Below are 20,229 nucleotides of genomic sequence, written 5' to 3'. Positions count from 1 at the left end.
ATCATAACACTGTCCTTCAAATACTTTGTTAGGTAATAATTCTGATTACAGAGCTATAAGAGATGCCCCCTAAATGTTGAGAGATAATAAAAACCTTATGGGGAAAGCCAATCATCATGATTCTCCATGCTGACAATTTAGAAGTGTACACTCTGCTGAATAATATAAATCATGCTAAGAGACTTTTAGAAGTTAGCATTAAAACAAATGTACAGTGACATCTGTTAACTTAGAAATGGATAAGTTTTGAATTGTATAAAAGTTTTAGACCCGTGTCCCCCTCATAAAGAGAATTGGCCTTGAAATTCCTTTGAAATTTTCATCTGTGCTCTAGGTCTTAATAGTTGTAAGAAACACCCAGCAAGTGACTTAACCTCTCAGAGCCTCAGTTTTCTCATTGAGAAATGGGGATGATAATAGGATTTGGTTCACAGGAGCTCTCCTGAGGATTAAATGAGATAATTCACATAAAGTACTTTTTGAAGTAACTGGTACAGAATAATCAAGAAAGACTCACGGTAACCATAGTGGTAGTTTTGTTGTGGTTTATTTCAAAACATTGGTTGGATTATTGCTCCCTCGGACCTGATAGAGTTGCCTTATCTAGGAGCTAAAACCATCAATTTCAGTAAAAATTAGAACAATGGTTTCCTATTAGGAAAAGGTGGTTGAGAATTAACTGTAATGTGGCAAGAAGGAAGTTTCTGGGGCAGTGGGAATCTGTATCATTATTGGGGTGTTGGTTGCCAATTTTCATTGAATTTTACCATTAAGATTTACACATTTCACTTTCATGAAAACTTTCAATTTGGGTTGGCATGTTAAACTAATGACTGCCCTACTGAACAAAGGCACCACTTACTAATGTTTAGCAGGTGAGAGACAAATTATTTTTGAGGCCATGCAAACAGGGAAAACTGGTTTTTCTTCCTAGCCTAAGACAACAAAATTCCACAGATGGGAGAGGGGTAGAAGCCAAAGAAAATTAGAAGCAATGGAGTAGCCTCAAGCTCCACACCAGTTTCCTTATATGTAGGCTTACGGCCAACTGAAATTTGAGGGACTCAATAATAAGACAAGTGTACCACCTCTTGTCTGGCATGTAAGAGTGGCACCCCATAGATGTCCCCTGTACCAGTAGACAGGGGGTATGTGGTAAAAAGGGCAGCATGCTACATCTGGGCAAGGAGTCAGAGAGACTGCTTGTGTTTCCAGAGGCTCCCCTGCACATGCCCTGAATACCCAGACTGGTCAAGGAAGAGGTAACAACAGTTAACAATACATTTGAAAGCTTACTATGTTCCAAGTAGTTTTCTAAGTGCTCTATATGTATTGTCTCAGTTAATCCTCTCAGAAATCCTATGTAAATAGATACTATTATAATTCCCTTTTTACTGATCAAGAAATCAAGGCCAGGATGGTGAAAAAGCTTGATCAAGGACATATAACTAATAAGTGGTAGAACCAGGTAGGGTGTACGCAGATCCCTCTATCCTCCGCCTTTTGTTTTTCAAAACTGTCTTTTCTCCTCTGAATCATATTAAAATCAGCTAGTTATTCTACAAAAGAAAAAACAAACCTGCCAGGATTAGGGTTGCATTGACTCTATAAATCAATTTGCAGTAAACTGACATCATGATAATACTGAATCTTTGAATTCATTAGTATAGTGTATTTCTCCATTTATTTACATCTTCCTTAATTTCTCTGAAATTTTACACTGTTTAAAGTTTTCAGTGTACAGGTCTTGCACATATTTAGTTGAATTTATCCCTTGTCATATACATTGATGCTACTATATGTGATTTATTTACATTTTCAATTTCAATTGCTTATTGCTACTATAAATACAATAAATGATTTTTATTGAAATATAATTCATATGCCATAATGTTCACTCTTTTAAAGAATATAGTTCAGTGGTTTTAATATATTCACAAGGTTGTGCAATCATTATCACTATCTAATTCCATAACATCTTTATCACTCCAAAAAGAAACTCTATACTCAGGGTGCCTGGGTAACTCGGTTAAGCATCTGACTCTTGATCTCAACTCGGGACTTGATATTGGAGTTTTGAGTTCAAGCCCCATGTTGGGCTTTGCACTGGTCATGGAGCCTACATAAAAAAAAAAAGGAACTCCATACTCATTGTCAGCCATTCCCCATTTCCACCCTCCAGTCCCTGGCAACCACTAATCTGCTTCTATTTCTATGAATTAATTTTTATGTATTGACCTTATAGCATGAGACCTTGCTAAACTCAATTTTCTCTAGAGTGTTTTTGTAGATTCCTCTGGATTTTCTACATATATATTCACGTTGTCTGAGTGACTGTACAAACAGGCAAAAGCCAGGCCATATGTGACAATAGAACTCTGACCCACAACCCCTGCACCAACGGCTCTAGGAAGCCAAATTACAACTGCTGAAGCAATCAACCCAGAATGGTCAGGACTTGATCCATGATGGCCAGCTTCCCTATTTTTTTGATCTTGCTTCGAACTCAAGACCAACCAGAAAAAGACAAATATGCTCCCCAAACCATCACATAAGATGCCCACTTCTAGCAGACTCATCTCTAGCTTCCCCATGTCAATAACCTCCCATCAGTGCATGCTGAAAGCTTTCCCTTTTTTTCATCATAAAGCTTTTCTGGCCCCTGCCTGACTCTGAGTCTCTGCCAAAGTCAAGTGTTTGTGGCTATCTGCTATGGCAAATTCTGAATAAATAGCCTGTTTTCACTTATGTGCTCTTTGTGAATGAAGACAGTTTTACTTCTTTATTTCCAATCTGTAACACTTTTATTTTTCTTTGCCTTGCCTTATTACTCTGGATAGGACCTCAAGTATAATGTTTAACAAAAGTGGTAAAAGCAGGCATCCTCATCCTAAAATATTAGGGTATTTAAATTTTTTTCAAAGTTTTATTTATTTTTGAAAGAGAGAGAAAGAAAAAATATGAGTAGGGGAGGGCAGAGACAAAGAATCCAAAGCAGACTACAGGCTCTGTGCCGATGCGAGGCTGAAACCCAGGAACTGTGAGAGCATGACCTGAGCTGAAGCTGGATGCTCAACTGTCTGAGCCACCCAAGCACCTGTAATGCCCAAGATTTCAATATCACCCCAAAACCAGAAACCGCCAGGGAGACCGAGTCATGCATGTAAAAGCAAAGGGCATTTATTATTACGGTTTAGGCTCACCGGGCCTAAGTTTGGGCTCACAGACTTTACCAGTGCAGTGGATTCGTACTGAGAGCCCCAAACAAGGGCTGAGTAGGGTTTTTATGGGGTTTAGGAAGGGGGAGTTACAAGAAATCGTGACATCCAATCATTATTGTATAACAGCATTGGCAGTAACTCTAACCATACACATGGTCCAGGGTGTTTGTTACTTTTGGCGGGACCCAATTACAACATTCAGAGTACCTTTAAAATCAACCAATTACAGGGCGAGCCTAGGGTCTTGTTCGGTGACTATCGGGTTAACTTTAACATTAGGTAACAGGGTCCTATCTAAAGTTCCCATCTGCAGGCCTTCCTCTTAGGAATGTGGAGAGTGGTAGCTGGCCTTCCCTGGTTGGGTGTTGCAAAGGTGGTCTCTCTTGCTCTAGGCAATGTGTAACTGCCTGTTAGTTTCAGGGAACTGAAACCTAGGGCTTCTAGATCAGAGGGGGAACTTAAAGCCTGTCATGGCGTCTGTTTGGTTTAGCCTTACACACCCATGTGCACACACATAAGCAGTGGAGAGGATCAGAGGGAAAGAGAGAGAAAATCTAAAGCCATCTCCATGACCAGAGCAGAGCCTGATGTGGTGCTCCATCTCATCATGGTGAGATCAAGACCTGAGCCAAAATCAAGAGTGGGACACTTAACAGACTGAGCCACCCAGGTGTCCCTAAGGTATTCTTAATCAAATTGTTATAGTATTTGAATCTATTTAAAAGTATTGGATTATAGTTCTATTTTAAAATATCAATATATGCATTGTGCTAATCTTTTGTAGTGATTTAAATTTATAATGAAAAGTTTAAATGTCAACTAAAAATTGAACAAGGAGTTATATAGATGTTCAAAATTCTTTTATAGGGCAATGAGCAAAGTTTGAAGCAAGCTCCAGTAAAGGCCATCACTGAATCTGGGGAGAGTAACAGTGTCCAAGTTTGTCAGCAAAGGCTGACCAAGATGGTTGGGTCCAACCTCAGGTGGCAAGGAGTTGTCTTCCATTATGCAGAAAAAGGATGCAGAGTCAGAAATTAAAGAGATATGAAAAATAAATAAATTACATTTTATGCACACCTGAGATTATGACTGAAATTTAAATGCACATTATGATTACAATAATCATTATAATGATAATTAGCACAAAGTCTTCTAAGACAGAGGCAGTGCTTTGGAAACCTCCTGCTGGTGGGGAAAATCACAAATAAGAAAGAACCTTTCTTTCACTGGCACAAATCCTTCCCTCCCTGGGCCTCACCTTACTAACTAGAACTGAAGAGCCATATTTACAATGCTAACACCTGGCCCTAGGGAAGGCCCACAGTTAGCCGTCTGGCCTATTTACAATTTCTAACTTCCTAAACAAAAAGCTACCCAAGTGTCAGCTGCAGCACCCAGTAACCAAAAGGCAAGGGTCCCCTAAAGAGAAGAGCAATGATCACCAGTGGGCACCAACTTAGTTGGGAGTCATGTCTGCCTATAAGTTGCAGAAATGCACCTGAAACAGTTAAGGACAAAGCAGGAAAAATGTCCAGCCCTCATGTCCAGCACACTTGAAGCACTAGGTAGAGTCCCCCAACCCCCAGGGAGCTAGAGAAGGGATGTGGAACAAAATCCAAGAGCCCTCCAGAACACCCAGGGATCCAGATTCTGGAACAGCTCAAGTATGGAACTGGGCCAGAGGAGATGCTGTTCAGTTATAAAAACTGACTCTTGCAGCATCTTAGTCCTTCCCCTGGTTGGAAGCCTCCCAGACTGTGCATTTCTAACCGTGACAAAAAGCAAGGTGAAGGGTGGGGCGGTGGAGGGGGGGGCCTAAACCCCCTAACTCACTCTGCATTGGCTCCAGATTAAGCTGAGTGGTCTGCAGACCACTGAGGGTTTATTACTGACAATAGAAATGGCTCTGGAATTTGTCAGGACCAGAAGAGAAAGGTTTTTTGAGTGAACTAGTAACACCAGCACTAACAACAAAACAACTCAGTTAAATACACAAATAGTATGATACAAATAATTTCAAGACGGTCACAGGTTATAAGATCAATATATAAAAATCAATGCTTTTTCTAGGTACTAACAAGGAACAACCTGAAAATGATATAAAGAAAATAATTTCATTCACCACAATGTCAATAAGATAAAATGCTTAGGGAATGAATTTAGCAGAAGAAATGTAAGACTTGTACACTGAAAACTACAAAACATCTAAGACAAATGAAAGAAAATTAATTTTTTTAATTTTTTAATATTTATTTTGAGAGAGAGAGCACGCACATGCACGTGGACACATGGGCAGTGGGGGAGCAGAAAGAGAGGGAGACACAGAATCTGAAGCAGGCTCCAGGCTCGAGGATCTGAGCTGTCAGCACAGAGTCCAAAGTGGGGCTCAAAATTACGAGTTGAGAGATCATGACCTGAGCCAAAGTTGGATGCTCAACCAACTGAACCACCCAGGTGCCCTGAAAGAAAATTTAAATAAATGGTGAGACATTCCATGTTCATGGATTGGAAGGCTCAATCTTCTTAAAATGGCAGTTCTCCCCAAATGGATCTAGAGAGCTGATGCAATCCTATCAAAATCCCAGCTGCTTACTTTGCAGAAACTGACCAGATGAACCTAAAACTCATAAAAAAAAAATTCAAAGGACTAGCATAGTCAAACCAATTTTGAAAAAGAACAAAGTTGAAGGGCTTCAGTTCCCAATTTCAAACTGAATTATAAATCTATGGATATCAAGACAGTGTACTGTCATAAAGATAAACAAGATCAACAAGACAGAATTGACAGTCCAAAAAATAAACGCTTACATTTATGGTCAGTTGATTTTCAACAAGGGTGCCAGCACAATCAATAGAGAACGAAGTTTATTTTCAACAAATAATGCTGCAAGTTAGAAAACTGGAGAATTAGAAGTGTTGAAGGCTGATACGATGTTGATAATCATATTTATCTACTGGAATTATAAAGAAATCTCTTAAAAGGGAGAGCAAATGGTATCAGACTAAAAAAGAAAATCATAACCTCAAATTTCCAGAGGAAAAAACAGAAACAAAAGTTAAGAGCAACTTGAAGTTTCTCCAGCCTCAGAGGCAGTGGATATGGGAAAATCATAACAAAACATGGTCAACTACTAAGGTAATCCTCCCCAGCTCTTGTCAAGCATCTGCAGTAAGAGAGGTGTCAATAGAAGCACCTACAAGAGGCAAAGCATTGAGTGCCCGTGGTAATAATATGGTTGTCCCCAGTTCTCATTCTAGATACTAAAGAATATACCCTATCCAGCAGCAAGTCCAAATTCTTTCCTGGCAACAAGAGGTGATATACAGGGGATCCTGGGTGGCTCAGTCAGTTAAGCGTCTGATCTCAACTTAGGTCATGATCTCATGGTTCATGGGTTCAAGCCCTGTGTCAGGCTCTATGCTGATAGCTCAGAACCTTGAGCCTGCTTGGGACTCTGTTTTCCCTCTCTCTCTGCCCCTCCCCTGTTTGTCCTCTCTCTCTCTCAAAACAACAACAACAACAACAACAACATAAAAAAGATGTGATAAACAGATTCAGCATTCACAATAGGCTAAAAGGGTACCTCAAAAATTAACATGAGCACCCAACCAAGAATGACAAAACACTTGAGGAAAACTCTAACATCAAAAATCACTTGCGCGCGCACACACACCCACACACACACACACACACACACACACACACACACACACACACACACCACTAAAGAGAGAAGTAACACCTAAAGAAAGAGCATAGACCAAACAGAAGATGACTTAGTTCTTACCTCCTCTAAGTTGAGGGGGAAGAATCTGGCTCAGGGTGTATTACACCTAGACCCCAGCTTTGCAGTTCACAAGCCAAGAATTTGCCTCTTTTGTATTCGGGTTCTATTGGGACAATCTCCTTTAAGGCAAAGAATGACTCAGAGACTAGTCATCTGAATAGAGAGTTACATACTAGATGAAAACACATGGGTTTAAATACCAAAATATTTTCCCAGCACGCCAAACAAAAGATTATGTTACGTATGTTACAGTGTTAATATGACAAACAGTAGAATTCAAGAAGAAAGTACTAAAAGGGACAAATAGTGGTATTTCATGTCAATAAAAGAACAATTAACAAAAAAGTATTGAATTTTTATGTATCTTGCATCAGAGCTTATGAATATGTAAAGCAAAATCTAATATAAATGTTAGACTTCTGAGTTAAGAAGATGAATTTTCTCCCTTAATACTTAATGAAATGAGCAATAAATGGTATACACACACGTCATCAACATTACCAAACTAGACTGGTGGCCAAGAAAATAACCAGAAGAGTCTGAAGCAAATGGAGAGATCCAACTTGGCTTAGCTCCCAGTACATTACTGGTAAATTAAGATTCTGAAGATTCTTGCTAATGTCAACTCACAGTGATCCAACTTGAATAAGAATCCATATTTTTTTACCTCTTCTAAGAAGTAGTACATTTGGCTCCTAGAGAAGAGTGGGGAAGGTAAATAATGGGACTGACTCTCAAACAAAAGGGAAAATTTCAGAACTACCCACTGAATGGGAGAATGTGCCAAAGAAGAGGAAATTTGAATGGACAATAAACTTTGACAAGACTGTTATAAAGCCCACTGATCAAAGGCCTCGAGGAACATATCCATAGTAACAAAGTTAGATCTCCCTTCCCTCAGCAAGGGAGAGAGTGCTGCAGAGGAACCTGTAAAGGCTTCAGCAAGAGGGCCTTGGAAGGAGTTTCTCATACTATTTGGACTTGTATTAGATTATTCCCAGAAAAGTTAAAGAAGTAGGGATCAGTTATGGATTGAAGGTTGTCAAAAAGTTGGGGCAATTTAGTAGCTGGATAGCTGAATAATTTTTATCTAGAAGTAGGAGGATTAAAGCAAGGTACCTGTTGTCATTGGCAAAGGAGCAGCCGTCACTCAGTTAAGTCTGAAGTCGGGGATGTTTTATTGTTTTTATGGCTGTAAAGTGGTCTTTCTCTGTCTTGCTCTAGAAACAGTCACAGAGTGGCCTTGTGTACATCTTATTTATATTCTAGGAAGTTTTGTTTATGTTCTTTTGGGAGCATCATGGCCTGGCTGCCAGCTGCCATTAAGGAAGCTTTATACTTTCTCAAGATAATCGAGTGATGAGGTTCATGAGCAAGCGATTAAGAATTCTTGAGACATCTTTGGTGCATAAAGGTGATTTTATTAAAGCATGGGGACAGGACCCCTGGATGGAAAGAGCTGCACTGGGGTTGTGAGGCGTGACTGATTATATATTTTTAGGTTTGTGGAGGGAGGGAGATAGAGATAAAGTAAGTTTCCAAGGAATTTGGAAGCAAGGCTTTCAGGACCTTGAGGGGCTAACTGTTGTTAAGATAAGGTTGCTTTTAGTCTTCAATAAAAGAAAAACATTAAGGAAGGAAGACAGCCATGAGTTGCTTGAGGAAGGTTATGCTCTGCATGTTTCAGGCATTCCAGGATTACTTGGGCAGTATGAGGTCTGCCCTGGTGTCTGCAAAGTTAAGAAAGAAATGAAGTTACTTGCACCACTTTGTACAACATTATTATCTGAATGTTTTCTGCATTAGTATTTTTGACAAAATCAAATAGACAAAAATTGGTGTGCTCTCATTTTTTGTTCTAATATGCGTTTATTTGATTATTATGAATATGTATATGCACACACACATAATGTTAATAATGTTAATCTATTTTCTTTTGAAAAAAAATCCAAGATAAAAATCTGCCATTTAAATTAAGTTTTCTTTTGTCTTTGGTTACCTCCATGAGTATATTCAGTTTTACATATTTGCAACAATATTATAGCTCATGGAGGTAAAAAATGAGAGCACATCAATCTTAGTTTTACCGGGGTTATGAGGTGACACTGCATTACACCAGGCATTCCAGGATTACCTGGGCAATATGCCCGGTTTAATGCAGTGTCACCTCATAACCCCTGTAAAACTAAGATTGGCATTGTGGTCATCAATGCAGTTAGGCCTGAACTGGTGTCCTAAGCCTATTAAAACTCCAATCAGAAATGTAAATTTCTTTGATCCATATTTTCTACTACACAAACTGCTCATGAAAAAGTTGTTAGGGGCACCTGGGTGGCTCAGTCGGTTGAGCCTCCGGCTTCGGCTCAGGTCAGATCTCACATTCATGGGTTCGAGCCCCGCGTCGGGCTCTGTGCTGGCAGTTAGCTCAGAGCCTGGAGCCTGCTTCTGGTTCTGTGTCTCCTTCTCTCTCTGCCCCTTCCCCTCTCAGGCTCTGTCTTTCTCTGTATCAAAAATAAATAAAACATTAAAAAAAAATTTAAAAAAAAAAAGAAAAAGTTGTTAGATACAAAGACAAGATTTATGCAATTCATCCTCTCCCAAATCACTTCGTAAATTATTCTAATTTAATAGATTGCTTTGTGCACAACTTCTCTGAAACCCAGCTCCCGTGGGAGTCCACCACTCCTACAGGTCAGCTGACTCAAGTCTCCCACTACTTCCCTCCAATCAATTTAAATTCATAAATTATCTTAATGCCAACTGTTCCTTTAAACCTCATGCACCACTCACACAATTGTAAACAGAAATGTCAAGCCAACATTAAAATTGCATGGCCATACAATGATTCAAAATGTGCTTATTATTATGCCTTAATACTACTATTTCACTTGAAAATTACATTTTTTTTCCTTTTTTCCCCTCCAGAGAATTTGCAGACTCCCAGGAGGTCCAGGCACCAAATACAGAAGGGAATTTAGGATTTTAAGAAACGTACTGATGAAAGCAGCTAGGATGATAACATCACCAATTAGCCTTTTAGTTCATTTCTGGTTTAGAGCAGATTAGCCTTGCAATCAGGATCTCCTATTTAGTGTCTCTTTCTTTGCTCCCACTCCCTAACTTGGACTGGTCCCCCATCAAACAATGCTATTTTAAAATTTTGGCAAGGATCAGGCTTTAAATCAGTAACTCTACTTCTGGAAATCTAACTGAAAGAGATATTTGATTCAGAGCACAAAGATGCAAGCACAAGAAGCTTCAAACCACAGTGTAGTTTCATAAACATTCTATTCATTTTTTGGTAGTTGAATAAATTATCCAAGCAATGTGATACCTTGCTCAGTAAATGTTATCTATTCACACAAATTCGACTGACAGTTATTGAAAAAGATGAACAGCCTAGGAGAAAAAAAAATAGTGAATATGTATGAACAGTTTCAAGGAAAAAACTACAAACTGCCAATAAACGTTTCAAAAGTATCTCAACTTCATAATAAAGTAAATGCAAATCAGAACAAGATAATGGCTTTAATTTATTTGATTGGCAACACCTAAAACGTCTGATAACCAATGCTTATGGAATTTTAGGGAACAAGCACTCTAAAACCCTTTTGTTGGAATGGCATTTGGGGCAACCTTTCTGGATGATGATTTGGTAATTTCTACCAACATGTAAAACACATATACCCTTTAACCCAGTCTTCAGCGCTTAAGATTTTCTCTATGGATATGTGGTCAAGACTTGTTAAGACAAGTACAAAGATGTTCTTGCAACATTATTGATAACAGTAAAATCAAAACTGCATAATAAACAAACAAGCAAAACCCTGGAAACAACCAGAATATCCATCACAGGGAACTGGTTAAATGACGTGTGGCACATCCTAACAAATGACTTTTCTTTAATGTTTATTTATTTTTTAAAGAGAGAGAGAAAGAGAGAGACAGCATGTGAGTGGGGGAGGGCCAGAGAAAGAGGGAGACCCACAAACCAAAGTAGGCTCCAGGCTCTGAGCTGTCAGCACAGGGCCTAACGCAGGGCTTGAACTCACGAACTAAGAGATCGTAACCTGATCCGAAGTCAGATACTTAACCAACTAAGCCACCCAGGAGTCACCCCCACCCCTGACATCAAGGTTTTAAATTGTGTTCCCTTTAATGGCATATGATGTTGAGTATCTCTTCATGTGCTTATTATCGAACGTGGGCTCGAGTCCTGTGTCAGGCTCTGTGCTGACAGCTCAGAGCCTGGAGCCTGCTTCCCATTCTGTGTCTCCTTCTCTCTCTGGCCTTCCTTCACTTGTGCTCAGTTTCTGTCTCAATAATAAATAAACATTAAAAAAATTTTTAAATAAAAAAATAAAAAGATACATTTACCTTGCAGTTAAGGAATGATCCCCCAAATATATCAAACAAAACAAAACAAAACAAAAAAGCAACATAAATAACTCTATATAGTGATCTGTTTTGTGTTTAACAAAAAGAGAAAGAAATACATATATGTAAGTGATTTTGCATGTTTTGAAGAATTCACTAGAAACTAATAAAGGCATTTAGCCTTGGGAAGAATAAACTAGGAAAGAGTGGGTGGCTCTCAACTTTCACTTTTTATTTTGCAACTTTTTGTAGCATGAATTTCCTAATCTCACAGATGTATTTCTTTTAGTTTTACAAACTGTTCAGTGTCAGATATTGGGGTTGAGAGAATGCAATACACTTTTTTGTTTGCTTCTTTCTGCTTTTCTATTAAATAAGAAAAAAATGTCATACTATTTTAAAAATATTATTATGAACCAATAAAATGGATAATATAGATCTATATCCACTGCCACAGAAAACTGTGAAGACATGTTTTTATAACTAAGAACGCCAATTGCAATATAATGTGCATAGATCCTACTTGTCTAAAATTGTGTGGTTTGCACCTGTCAATAGTCACTATTCAGAGATGTCTAGAAAGACATTATCAAAGTGTGATGTGATTGCACCTTGTCTTATAATCACTCTAAATTGCTTTAATATTCTCAAAATGAGAATGTATCATCCTTGAGCATAGAGGATAAAACAAAACTTTTCTAAAGATTTGACACCTCCTGATAGCTCAGAAAATTAGAAACAGGGATGGAAAGAGGGGGAGGATAAGAAAATTATTTAAATAAAGTTATGAACACAGAGGGGCTGCCTACTAGAGCAATCCAGTGGAAAAGCTAGGAGTGACCAGAAACTGGGAATTTATACCTGGAATCCATCAGGAGGGACAAAGTGTTCTCTAAGGCTTGGGAGAAATCTGAGCTGGCTAGCTGTAGCATAAACAAAAGCGGGTCTGTAGGCACTGACCCTGCCATATAATGAAAAAAAGAAGAATGAAAGAAAAACACAAAAATGTATATCCACCAAAAAAAAAACATTCATAAAGCAGAAAACCCTACTGCTTAGAACATTTTTACTGCAAATGATGGTTTCGAATCTCCCTGCCAAGGCAGATATGTTCTCTGGATAAAACTAAAAATACATGTCATCTTGCTAAGTAAATACGAACCCAGGCCAATGTACAGAAAAGCTCTAGAGGAATGAACACAAAAGCAATGAAGAGAGGAATTGGGATCGGGATACAGGACGTGGTCAAAAGGGCCTCTAATGTCGTCTATAATATTTCAATTTTTTAATAAAAGGAAAATATTCACATATATTTCTTGTGGCAAAATATACACAAAATTTACTATTCTAGCCATTTTAAGTGTAGACTACAATGGCATTACTATATAGTCACAATATTGGGCAACCATCATCACTATCCATCTTCAGAACTTTTTCATCTTCCCAACAGAAACTCTGTACCTATTAAATAACACCCCACTCTCCCTTCCCCTAGCCTCTGACAACTCCATTCTATTTTCTATTTCTATCGCTTTGCCTATCTAGGTAGCTCATATAAGTAGAATCTCACATTAGATGTCCTTTGGCGACTGCCGTGTTAGCATGGTGTCACGTTTCCCTCATGTCGTAGCTTTTGTCATAATTTCCTTTTTACGTCTGAATAGAATTCTACTTTGTTTATCCCTTCAGCTGTTGATGGACATAGGTTATTCCTACCTGTGTCTCTATCATGAATAATGTTGCTATGAAGATACATGGATAAGTCTTTATTTGTGTTCCTGCTTTCAATGGTTTGGGTAAAAGAATAGAATTGCTGGATCATATGGTAATTCTATATCTAACTTTTTGAGGAACTGCCAAAGTGTTGTCCACAACAGCTGCACCATTTTATGCTCCTACCACCAATGAGCAAAGACTCCAATTTCTGCACGTCCTTGCCAAAACTTGTTTTCCATTTTTTTAAATAATAGCCATAATAATGGGTGTGAAATGGTTTTGAGTTACATTTTCATGTATTTTTATGTGTTATTTTTATGTTTATTTGTTTATTTATTTATTTTTGAGAGATAGAGAGAGACTGTGCAAGCAGGGGAGGGTCAGAGAGAGAGGGAGACACAGAATCCAAAGCAGGCTCCAGACTCTGAGCTAGCTGTCAGCACAGAGCCCAATGCGTGGCTCAAACCCACGAACCGTGAGATCATGACCCAAGCCGAAGCTGGACGCCTAACCGACTGAGCCACCCAGGCGCCCTTTCATATGTATGTTTTTAATTAAATTACTTTTAAGGAGTGCCTGGGTGGCTCCATTGGTTAAGTGACTGACTCCTGATTTCAGCTCAGGTCATGATCTCACAGTTCATGAGTTCAAGCCCCACATCCAGCTCTGTGCTGTCAGGGCTTGGGATTCTCTTTCCCTCTCTCTCTGCCTTTACCCCGCTCTCTCTCTCTAAAAGTAAATAAACTTTAAAAAATTAAAAAGTATATTTTTAGGGGTACCTGGGTGGCTCAGTTGGTTAAGCATTTTACTCTTGGTTTCAGCTCAGGTCATGATCTCAAGGTTTGTGAGTTCAAGCCCCACATTGGGATCTGTGCCAACAGCAGTAAAGCCTGCTTGGGACTCTCTGTCTCTCTCTCTCTCTCTCTTTCTCTCTCTCTCTCTCTCTCTCTGCCCCTCCCCTGCTTGCTCTCTATCTCTTTTGCAAAAGTAAACATTAAAATAAATAAATAAATAATATATTTTTCAAAAGAAAGTAGGAGATTGAGATTTGTTTTCCTCATTCACAAACTAGGACTTCTAAGCTCTGTGAAAACAGAGGCCATGACTATCTTGCTCACTGTTTGATGCCCAGACCCTAACGAGGTGCCTGGCACCCAGAACACACTCAACACATCCTCCATCCAAAGGTAGAGTCCTCCTGTGAAACCTCTCATAAGCTGAAATGGCATAAAGCAACGAAGCAATTTATATGGAATTTTTGGAGTGTTTCTAGACCAAAAAAAGCTTTTCCATTACCTTAGGACACATCTTGCTAACAGCTGCACAAAATAAATGGAGGTAGAGCACAGATGCTTGCAGACACCGTTCAAAGCTATACTGGCTTGATGGCGAGATGCTGAGTGGAGCTCCTGGCGAAGGAGCTGGGGCGGCCCCCCCTCACTGCTTGGGGTGCAAGCTGCCACTCTTAGGACTGCCTGCAAAACAAAAACGCTGGACACTATTTGTGCTTTTGGCCTTTTTTCATAAGGTTGAAAATCCTCTTGATTTCTTTGGGTTAGCAAAAACAGATACTAATGTAAGTCTTTCATAAAAGCGAAGTGGCATAACATGAAACTTTCAAAAAAGTAGGAGATACCTACACAGTAATCATTGGATGACTAAGTGACAGCATTAGCCTCTCAACTTATGTGGGATTAATGTATCATTTAAGGGGAATAAGTTCATGAAGAAGTATCACCTTGAAAAAGACACACACATATTATTCAGCCATAAAACAGAAGGAAATCCTTTTTGTTTGCAACAATGTGGATGGACCTTGAGAGCATTATGCTAAGTAAAATAATCAGGGAAAGACAAAATACTCTGTGATCTCACTTATATGTGGACTCTAAAACATTAAACTTGTAGAAACAAAGAGTACGGTGGTGGTTGCCAGGGTTGGGAGGGAGGAATGGGGAGCTATTAATCAAATGGTACAAACTTTCAGTTTAAAGGTGAATAAGTTCTGGGCATCTAATCTACAACATGACCATAGTTAATAATACTGTATCGTAAACTTGAAAGTTACTATGAGAGTAAAGCCTTAATGTTCTCACCATAACAACAACAAAACAGTAGTTATGTGAAGTAAAGGATGTGTTAACTAACCTTATCGTGGTAAACATTTCACAATATACGTATATGTATTAAAAGATCGCATTGTATCTCTTAAACTTACACAGTGTAATCTGTCAACTATATCTCAATAAATCTGGAAAAAATAAAGTAAGGTAAATCTCCCAGGAAAAAAGAAAAGAGAAACACACACATATTCTAGCTTTTGAAAAAGACACCATCATTTTGGAAGCCTAGGGTAAACAGAGTATTTCAAGACAGATACAGGACGACCAAGAAAACATAAGTGACACTACTTACAGCTTTAAGAAAAGCAACTTCAGGGCTGGTGTTCTTCCATCTGAGTTGTCAGATAAGGACAGGGTACTTTTCAAGTGTACCCTTATTACACAACCAGGGCTGCTATGTTTCCTGACTTTCAGCCAGGACCGCTGATGAGAGAGATACATACAATCAGAACACTGTTGTACCCCTAAAGTCATATCACTATGCTTAAAAGTTAGTTCCTAATATTAATCACTTTATCATAAATTCTGCAACAAAAGTAGAACTTAAATTTTTTTTCAATTAGTTCATATGAATATGGTAGTTAGCAACCGTCCATTAATTCTCCCTAGCTGAAGACGATAGGGCCATTCAACTCGTCCTCCCATTCCCTTCCCACAAGTTGAAATTGCAGTCTATTCCTCTTCCCATTCCCCAAGCTGAGAAGTTGTCTGGAAGTCACTGAACCATGACTTGAACAAGTCCCTGATGCCCTTGGGTGTGAAGGAAGGAAGAAGAGCTAACTTGGGTTGAAATAAAGGTCATCTGGATGAGAGCTGCCTACATTTCTTTCCTTCTTGATTTAAGCATGCAAAATCTCCATGTGAGAGTCACCTAGAGAACACAGGAGATGGCTAAGCCTTAAGGATCTTGCTGGCACTCCCCCAGAAGCCCCTCCGGACAAGGATCCCCAAACAACAAAAGGCTACAGGTTAGATTGCCCCTGGAGGTACTGATGGGGATGTCTGGGAGAAAGAGGTTGAGACTGACTTTTCCTAGGTTAGGATGGACACAGAGCAGACCTCAGAGAACAACACGTGCCCAGTCCAAGTTAGAGAGCTGGCCTCTGTACTCCTGACACATTGGGAGAACTATTATTCAAATAGCAATAGCCAGCAGAAAAAGAACAAACAATTCTTCCTGGACAGTCTTGCAGAGAATATTCTCTCTCCCTCTTCCTCATTCCTACTCGGGAGGAACAAGAGTCAAGGGTAGAGAAGGGGACCTTACCACCCTCTCCAGTAGGAGCTGTGGTAACCACAAGTCCACCTGCACCAGGAGAATGGGAAGAGCTATGAATTAAATACGAGACTTAAGATTTTAAATGGGCAAGACTAAGTTATAAGACTTGGAATGGGACCAGGATAGGATATTTTTTAAAGAAATTTTTTAATGTTTATTTATTTTGAGAGAGACAGAGAGAGAGCATGTGCAGGGAAGGGGCAGAGAGAGAGACAGAGAAAATCCCAACCAGGCTACTCACTGTCAGCACAGAGCCCGACTTGGGGCTTGATGTCATGACCCATGAGATTATGACCTGAACTGAAATCAAGAGTCACTTAACTGACTGAGCCACACAGGCGCCCCAGAATAGAATATTTTAAAGAGAATTCACTACCTACAGAACAAGAGGATTTCTAGAGACAGTGGTGATGGTTATTGGAAAAACAATAAAATTGTTTCATATTTATATCTCACAAGTTTAGATTTCTCAAACTGATTACATACTTGTCATAATTTATAATTATTTACTAGTTTATTGTCTGTCTTCTCCACAATGTATAATCACCATAAACCAAAGACCATGTCTACCTTGTTCAGTATTGTTTCAAAAGTGCCACTGCGGCACCTGGGTGGCTCAGTAGGTTAAGCATCTGACTTCGTCTCAGGCCATGATCTCAAAAGTGCCACTGTATTGTGACAGAGTGGGTGAGAATATAAGTAGAACAAGATTGATAATTCTTGAAGCTGGATGATGGGCACACAGGGTTCATTATAATCTTCACTCTCTTTTTTTTTAACTTCTTAAAAATCATGGTAAAATCATAATTCACTTTCTTAACTTTAAATTTTTTCTCAATATAATATGAAAACATTCAAAATTACATAAAAATTAAAGTATCATATAGATTTGGCAATGTTAACATTTTGTCATATTTGCTTTATCCATATTTATCCATCTACACATTCATCTATATTATTTTGGATGTCTTTCAAAATAACTTGTAGACACCAGTACACTTCATCCCTTAACACTATAACATGCATATCATAGAGTTCAAAGTTTTTTCCATTTCTTTTTTTTTTGAGGGGGGAGGATTACTTACAGTGAAATCATATATTTACTATATACAAATATAACATTTATATAATTTACAGAAATATATTTTATATCTTTATATTTAAACGTTTATAGTGGTATATTTGTGTTCCCCCAAAATTCATGTTAAAACTCTAGCCCTCACTATGATGGTATTTGGAGATGGGGGCTTTGAGAGGTAATTAAGGTTAATTAGACATGCAGATGGGGCCCTGATGCTGGGATTAGTGGCCTTATAAGAGAAAGAAATCTCTCTCTCTTCTCCCTCTCTCTCCTTTTCCCTCTCTCCCCTCTCCCTCTCCTCCTCTCCCTTCTTCTCTCTTTACTTTCCTCCCTCTTTCTTTTTCTCCCTCCTTTCCTCTCTCTCTCCTTCTCTCTCTCCCAGCATACACCCTCTTGGGAAATACCATGTGAGGATATAAAAAGAAAGGCTTCACCAGGAAACTTGGACTTGCCAGCCATTATTTAATTTTTTTAATATTTTTTTTTTGAGAGAGAGAGAGAGACAGCATGAGCAGGGGAGGGTCAGAGAGGAAGGAGACACAGAATCTGAAGACGTGGAGCTAGAACCCACGAATCATCAGATCATGACTTGAGCTGGACGTTTAACCAACTGAGCCACCCAGGCGCCCCTCCCAGCCTTTAGAACTATGAGAAAATAAATTTCTATTGTTTAACCCAGACCATGGTATTTTGTTAATATGGCAGCCTAAGACATATTGTTATTAGGAAGCCACTAAAGGGGGCTTGGTTACATACTCTCTTAAAGAGCCCTTTGGATGTGGAAAAAGGAATGAAAGAGGGCAAGAATAGATTCAGGAAGGCTAAATAGGTGACTACTACAGTAGACTGGCCAAGAGGTGACCTTAGCTCACCTAGAATGATCACAGAAGAGGCCAAAAGAAGCAAAAGGGTGCAAAATATATTTAGGAGATAGAAGAGACAGGACTTGGTGGGGTGGAAGAGATAGAAATGTGAGCATTATGCGCACTTGAGCATAATGCTGGCTGGTAGTACCACCACTCACTGAAATAGGGAACAGAGAAGAAGCAGGCTTTTTTTGAGGGGATAGGGGTTCCGTTTTAAACATATTCAACTTAAGATGCCTATGAGATTCAATATACATTTGGAGATACATATATATGAAGCTTTGAGAACAAGGCTGGAGATAAGCCTGTGGGAGTCGTCCTTAAAAAGCTACGTTGACATCGTGTGTGAAGGTGGCCTCTGTCAGAACTCTGAGGAACATCAAGATTCAAGGAGTGAGTAGAAGAGTAGGAGTCATCTAAGGAGACTGAAAAGAAGTGGTTAGAGAGGTACAGAACCACAGAAGCTTAGAGAAGACAGTGTTTCAAGAAGCAGGGAATTAAATAAACCAAGTGTTTAATGGCATTTGGTGAAGACAACTTAATGAATCCCTCACAAGTGGGATGATTTGGGCCATTTGACCAGAACTTCTGAAATGCGTTGGCAATGGTAAACTCCCCACCCACTAGACCAGTGATTTTCAACACATGGTCCCCAGACCAGCAGCATCAACAACACCTGGGAACTTTTCAGAAGTACAAATTCAGAGCCTCATACCTCAAAATTACAAACTCCGGGGTAGGACCCAACAATCTGTGATTGTGATGCTCACTCAAGTTTGAGACTCACTGCACTAGACAGTGCTTATCAGGTAGCACCTGATAACCATTCCTTTGGAAACCAATTCCTCTTTTGAGAAATACATTTTCCCATTGGATCTGTCAACACATATTACCAAGTCGCTGGAGCACCAGCAATAGGATTTTGTCAATACCCAACATTTACTGTAACACAGATCCTACCTATCTTGACTTGTTCCTGCCCTGCAACCCACCAACTTACCTATCACTTCTCACTCTGCAGGGTCTATCTTTTTTTTTATCTTTATAACTTTGCTTATTCACAACATCTCAATTTCCTGGCGTGGGCCACCTTATGGCTTCTCTTTGTACATTTTCCCAGGTTTCTGATCCTGCTACCAACTGCCCAAGTTTCTAACTCACAGTTTAAATTCCTGAGTGACACAGATTGTTGGTGAAACTGCTGGTTGGTACAAATTAGGAGTGGTTTGGCATCATTTAGTGAAACAGCAGAAACATCACCTTTGACCCAGGAATTGCACTTCTAGGCATTTATCCCAAAGGTACCTGTGCACAAGAGAGCGGGGGTGGTCTCTGCCCCGTTAGTCGCAGTCCAGACCACCTACCCTCAGTCAGTGAGGGACCCTCCACCCTGTCTGTCTAAGGTCAGGTCCTCAAGTGCCCCTCTCCTGGGCAGTCAGTGGACTTGGGCTCAATCAGAAGCCTGTTCACACCTCACTTCACACTTGGGTCAGTTGGAAACAGCTGGGGAAGCCCTCGCAATCTCAGCGTCTCCCACGACCGCTGGCAACACCGGCCCAAGCCGGCTGCGACTTGATTTTCTCTCTCTTTTTTTCCTCCCCAGGAAGGGAAGACAAGTTTCCCCGCCAAGCTCAACGCTCGCGGGCTCAAGGCCCAGACTGCCAGCCGCTCGCCACCGGGTGGGCCGGCTCACGAGGGGCGGGGCGGAGCCAGCCTCGGGGGCGTGGCTCGGGGCGGGAAGGGGCGGGGCCGGCGGGGTGATGGCCCCGGTTGTCGCC

General features: G+C 39.8%; 1 long non-coding RNA gene across 1 annotated transcript; it reads right to left on the bottom strand.

The window, feature by feature from the left end:
* Positions 1 to 9,470: 9,470 nt before the first annotated feature.
* On the bottom strand, positions 9,471 to 20,036 carry LOC115294814. Its single transcript, XR_003910155.1, has 5 exons — positions 19,924 to 20,036; positions 15,518 to 15,648; positions 14,399 to 14,577; positions 10,344 to 10,408; positions 9,471 to 9,510 (listed from the first exon to the last, which is right to left on the bottom strand). It is a non-coding gene; the product is annotated as an uncharacterized LOC115294814 (long non-coding RNA).
* Between the last annotated feature and the right edge of the window lie 193 nt (positions 20,037 to 20,229).

Source organism: Suricata suricatta, chromosome 6 (genome assembly GCF_006229205.1).
Source record: "Suricata suricatta isolate VVHF042 chromosome 6, meerkat_22Aug2017_6uvM2_HiC, whole genome shotgun sequence".
Lineage (NCBI taxonomy): Eukaryota > Metazoa > Chordata > Mammalia > Carnivora > Herpestidae > Suricata > Suricata suricatta.
This window is presented reverse-complemented; position numbering and strand designations above follow the sequence as displayed.